Raw genomic sequence first — 6,000 nt, forward strand, 5'->3', positions numbered from 1 at the left:
CCTGGGTCCCTTCCTCCGGGAAATGAGAGTATCATGCCCCAGCCTTTCCTCCTTCCAAAGGGTATTGTGAGAAATCAGAGTATAGGTGAAAATACTCAGCGAAAAAGTAAGACAGTAAATATTAATAGAATGATTAAAAGTGATAATAGGGGGTCGCCTGGGCTGCCCAGTCGGTTGAGCATCTGAGTCTTGGTTTTGGCTCAGGTTGATCTCAGGGTCATGGGATGGAGCCCCGAGTCGGGCTCCACGCTCAGCCGGGAGTCCGCTTGAGAGTCTGCCCCTCTGCCCCTCCCACCTCTCTCTCTCTCTCTCACAAATAAATGAAAATAAATCTACAAAAAAATCTACAAAAAAACTAATAAAAATAAATCTACCAAAAAACTAATAAAAGAAAGTGATAGTAGTGGTAAGATTCCCGTCTCTTCCCTGCAGCACCAAAGCAGTGACTCCGTCTTGGGAGCTTGCAAAGCTGCTTCCTTTGTTGTGAAGTCCTGTGCTGCAGAAAGGTGACACTTTGTGACCAGACACAGAGCACCTCTCTCAGAGCCGCTGGAACCGGGTGTAGACGAATGACCGCAGGCCCCGGGCTGTGCCGTCCCACTCTGAACTCCCTCTCCCGCCCTCGCATCCTCCGGCTGGGTTTGCTGGGAGCTAGTCCAGCCCCCGCTCCCCTCCGCTAAAGCCACAGGGGCACCAGGGGCCCTCCCATGGGTGGAACGGAGACTGCTCGGCGCTCCTTCCGTCGGAAAGAGAGTTGCCAATGGCGTCTTCACGGCCAGGTGAATGGGCATCCATTTCAAAACAAGGGTATGTTCCTTGGCGTCTCCCGCCCTCCCCTCCAGGCTGTTCTCCATCGGTGTTTTCACGGTCCTTTCTACGCCCGACCCCTCCAACCAGCAGGACACCAGGATCAATCAGCAAGGCCAAGAGTAGCCTCTGTGTGATCAAGAAATCTCAGACCCACGTTGTTTAAAATCCGAAGTCACTCACTACCTCTGGAGCTCTAGAGACAAGTATCATGAGGCAGTTTAGGACTGTGTTCTGCTGCATTAAGCCGAAACCCACCAAGAGTGGATTATTCAAAGAGGCTTATTTTTTTTCTTTTTCCCTTTTCTACTTGTAAAGAGATCTAGGGACGGGTGGCCCTGGACGGCGGCAGCTACTCGAGAAGGTGTGCTCGGGCCGTCTGGGCGGCCCCGACGGTGAAGGGTCTGCCTTCGGAGTCTGGGGTAGAGCTGGGCCTCAGGCTTTCTGCTCAGCGGGGAGTCTGCGTCTTCCTCGCCCTCTGCCCCTCCCCCTCTGCTTGTTTCAAGAAATATATAGATATGGTGTCCTGATGGCCGGTCACCTCCAGGCGGCACGCCATTTGCATCTCAGACACAAAGAAGAGGGCGGGGTCAAGGACAAGGCACTAAATGAAGATGCTATCAGGTCTGCTTCGACCCCAAACTCTCCCCCAAGACATCGCTGGCCCGTGCCGGTTGCATGGGCTTCTAGGGTCTAGCCTGGGAATCGAAACCTCATTAATTACATGGCGCCCATGGGAACGTCGGCTCTGATCTCCACGCTGTGATCCTGTTGGACGTGGACCAACGTTACCCTGGGAAATGCCTGGGTCAACTGTAATCAGATGTGTCAAATCCGGCAGGGAGGCTGGGCTTGGAAAGCGGGAGGGGGTGGCGTGGGAGAGGGACAGGAAGGGAGAGAAACGGAGGTGGCACGGCCGTAGGACAACACTGGGAAGAGGCGGGGTTTGGGGGCAGCTCAGCGCACGTGTCTACATGTTGTTGCCGTCACAGAAGCCAAGGCTTCCCGGAGCTCGTGTCTGTCAAGAGCCTCCTCACTGAGCGTCCCTTTCTCTGGCTCTATTTAGTGGAAAACAATGTCTGTGAGGAGTGGGCCTTCTCCTCAGAAGCAGCTGTGGGGGCAGGAGTGTGAGACTCAGACCTTCCGGAGGCTTCCAGATTTAAACCAATCCCACAGACCTGCGACAGAATCGCCTATAGAGAGCTGTACTACCGCCAAGTGCCGGGTATATAGTTATCTGTGCCGGAGGTTCTCATCTCTTTTTAAAGAAAAAGCCACACATTTGGCTAAAAGACAAAGTGGAAAAAATGTCCTCTTAAACAAATATTCAGGATGGCTGCTCAGAATGTTTGAAATGATGAACTGTGTGGAAAAAGGAAAAAAAAAAGAGCCCGTGGCAAGTTGTTAGCGGGCTATATTTGGGGGTCCAAGCCCAGGGCCCCCGCCAACGGAGTTCACCCAGCCCAAGTGTTTTTCCATGTCTATTTATAACTCTCCACACATTCACACACAAAAAATGCCGTGGACATTCGACTTCTTCGTTTCTAGATGACTAAAATGTTCTAAATGTATCAGATTACAGCACGTGAGAACCTTTGGCACAGCCTGCGATTAGCCTTACTTACTGGAGAAGGGATTAATCAATGTGCAGAAAACAACGAAACGGGATCCTTTGGGAATTCGAAAGTATGAAAACAACTTTTGCTTTATTTCCCTTTCAAAAACATAATTGGCCTCCAGAAAACTTGACTGTGCTCCAACCATGTGAGCGGCGCACTTGAGACCTGCACAGGAGGACGGCACAGTCTCTGGTCCCAAGGAATGTTCTGGGGACGTACAGGTAGTGGAATCAAATACATTCAAAGGATGATGGGGGCTCGCAGAGCCGTGGACGGATGCTGGGCACACGGAAGAGGGAGTGAAGGCAATCAGGGGTTGATGTCTCCAGCATCCACTCCTTGGGCTCCCTTTGTGGAGATGTAGGGTTTGGGGCAAGCATGGCTGATGGGGAACACGTGACCTGGTGCGGCCAATCAGAGCCGTCCATACCCCTGGGCACAGTGACTGGCTGGGAGCGGCCAAGCTCTCTAAGCTGGACCAGACTGGAGGTCAAGCCTCTGGCTGGGAAGGTGACATCAAAGACCCTCCTCTTTGTGTTGGATTTGAAGAAAGACGCCCCAGGTGCTGCGGGAAGCTGTTCTGTACCTGGAGGTGAGTCAGCCTTCAGACGGGGTTGACTGCAGGAGGCGAATGGAGAGACAAAAATAAACTAGTCCCTGAATCACCAGAATATTGTTTACCTAACACCGTTTTTATTCTTGATTTTTCAGTCACAGGAGGCAATAAATTCCTCCCACTGTTAACGTCAGTGTGAGTTGGGTGGTTTTGAACTTCAAGTCAAAAGATCCTTAACTCAGATAGGATAAATCCGGAAATGCTTCATGGAGGAGGAGGAGGCATATAACCTAAAACTTGGAAGATGAGTAGGACTGGGACCAGTGAGGTGGGAGAGGACAGGACGGGTGGTCCCAGCGGCTGAAAGGCTGCATGTGGCTGGAGGGCCCTGTTCCAGCTAAGCTGACCCTGGAAAACTGGGCTGGCTCAGCTCACCAGGAGCCGTGAAGGACACACTAAGGAATTTCCTCTTACTGTTGTAGGCAATGCTTGCGTGAGTGCGACAGGAGGTCGTTCCCTGCTTTCTCAAGCCGCTTCCCAGGTACCAGCCTGGGTCAAGCTTACAGTAAATGTGAGACAAAACAGAGAATGTTCCAGTGAAAAATCAAAGAGCATATTCGTTCCCTAGGGCTGTCGTAACAAATTACCACAAACTGGGAAGCTTAAAACAACAACTGTTTAAGTCTCTCATAGTCTAGAAGCTGGAAGTCCAAAATCAAGATGTCACCAGCGTCATACCCCCTCAGAAGGCTCTAGGGGAGGATCCTTCTTGCCTCCTCCAGCTTCCGGTGGCCCTGATGTCACCTGTTGTGGCAGTTTCACTCCAGTCTCTGCTTCTGTCTTCACACGGACTTCTGCCCGCCATCTCTCTGTCCTCTTCTTCTTCTTCCAAGGGCACCAGTCACTGGATTTAGAGCCCACCCGAAATCCAGGATCATTTCATCTTGAGATATTAACTCATTCCATCTTTAAAGACCCTATTTCCAAATAAGGTCTCATTCTGAGGGTCCAGCTGCACAAACGGGGCTGGGGGTGGGGACGTCACTCAACCCACCTCACTGACCAAAACCCGAAGCCAACTTATGCTCCATGATTTATGCCACTTAAACCACGGGTCCCCGTCCTGATGGCTGTGCTGGGGCCAATGGTGCACATTGCTGGACCCTCAGGCCACCTGTGAGCCCGCCCAGGTGTGCCCCCTTAATAATTAGAAGAATTTGTTGAGAACTCACGATGTAAGATTACGGCACTGAAAGCTTCCTCTTCGAGCGTAGGTACTCCTGTCGGCTTCAGACAGGGCAAGGTTGTACAGGACAAGAGCGGGTGCGGAAAATAACAACAAAGGAGGGGCTGGGCAGGAAGGCCTTAAACTTCCCCACTGCACAGCTGCGGCTCAAGTAAGCAAAGCCACTTGCTCAGAGGGGCAGGGACAGTGCCGAGCAGCAAGGACACTCTCCCTAATTCCAAACTCGTGTTTGTAACCTCTCTTACTACTTTCTTGGCTCAGCGCGGAAGTAAAAGACAGCAGGAAAGTGGAGAGCATTACCTTGTTGAGTGAATTATCTTGATGGTCAAGTCAAGGGAGAGAAAGGGGAAGCCGCTGAGCAGTATATGTGAAACCCCGAGCTCCCTTTCTGAATTTGCAGTTTTTACCGTCAGGCACTTTTAGTGGCATCGTGCTGGGAGCAGCACGTCCCTGGGAGATGATCTGATGCTCTCAGGACATTTTGCTTCTGGGCAAAGTGTCCAGCCCGACAGTAGTGGGGGGCACTGAACAGGAGAGACTTTTGAGGGGGCGTCACTCGGTTTCTAAATGCAGAAAAATCAGCAACTCAGCTTCTGACAGGGACCCAGGAGAGGGACTTCGGAGACAGTCGTTATAGATTGTTCTCTGAAGCCAACAGGCTAATGGGGTTTTATGGCTCAAGAGGCTGAGCCAGCTGGGCCCTGATTTCTTCGGGCTTCGGGAACAAACCAGAGTATATTGTTCTCCTCCTGTGTGTTCGCGACGGCCGTTCTGTGTGCATTTCTGACGGTTTGATGTCAGCAAAACGACTGCAGTTCCTCATGTGTTGAACTGATAGGGGCTAAGATCTCCATATGAGTGACTTTTCCAGGTAATTGAAGATGAAGCTGTTGAGAATGAAAACATTTGAGTTTTCACTGTTCAGAGAGGACCCTTTCCAAGTGGTACTGCACATCTTGGCAGCTTCTCAGACAAGGCATTGAGAGGATGACTCGGGGTCCCTGGTAGGAGCGTCATTTCTCTTTCTGCCCTGTACAGCGATGCTATCAGCAGCTGGAAAGCATAGTGGACTGTCTGGGCCCTCGATCGGGCTGCCTCAGCTTTGAATCCCACTGCCAGCTCTGCGATCCCACAGAAGTGACCTAACCTCTCAGCCATTTTCCTCATGCATAAGGAAATACATAAGGAAATAATGATTCTCACATCCTAGGGGTTAAATGGGGTCGTGCATGGACCCGATACATAAAAGCTTTTCGGAGGTCACTTGACAAATACAACACGAGCATATCCTTAGTATTATCGATGACGCGCAAAGAAGTCAGCCATTCTAACAGCCCCTACACTGACTAGGCCAAGACTGTTGTTTTCGTTGAGTTTTATGTCTGCTTTGTATTTTTTTCTGTTTTCCTGCAGAGGCGAGGTGATCTGATTACTTCCTCACTGCCAGACCTCTCTCCGCTGAGGGTGCTTGTCCCCAGTCGCCTTCCTCGTACTTCCTCGTTCCATTCATTCATTAATATCCCCTGGTGACAAAATACAATGTAGGAAACAAATGCCGAGGAAAAGTTCCGGATCCAGTGTTCTGAGAACTGACGGAGAAGGGATGAAGAAAAAAAGAACAGACGAGTGTGAAGGAATTGGTAAGAGCCAGAGGAGAGTGACAGGGGACATTCCATAAGCCTGAGAGGCCCCTCCCCAAGCACACCCCTAATTTTCCACTGTCCGCGACAGCAGCATAGAGCCTCATGCACTTTGCTTTTGACATGAGCGAA

Source organism: Mustela nivalis (assembly GCF_964662115.1).
Source record: "Mustela nivalis genome assembly, chromosome: 8".
Lineage (NCBI taxonomy): Eukaryota > Metazoa > Chordata > Mammalia > Carnivora > Mustelidae > Mustela > Mustela nivalis.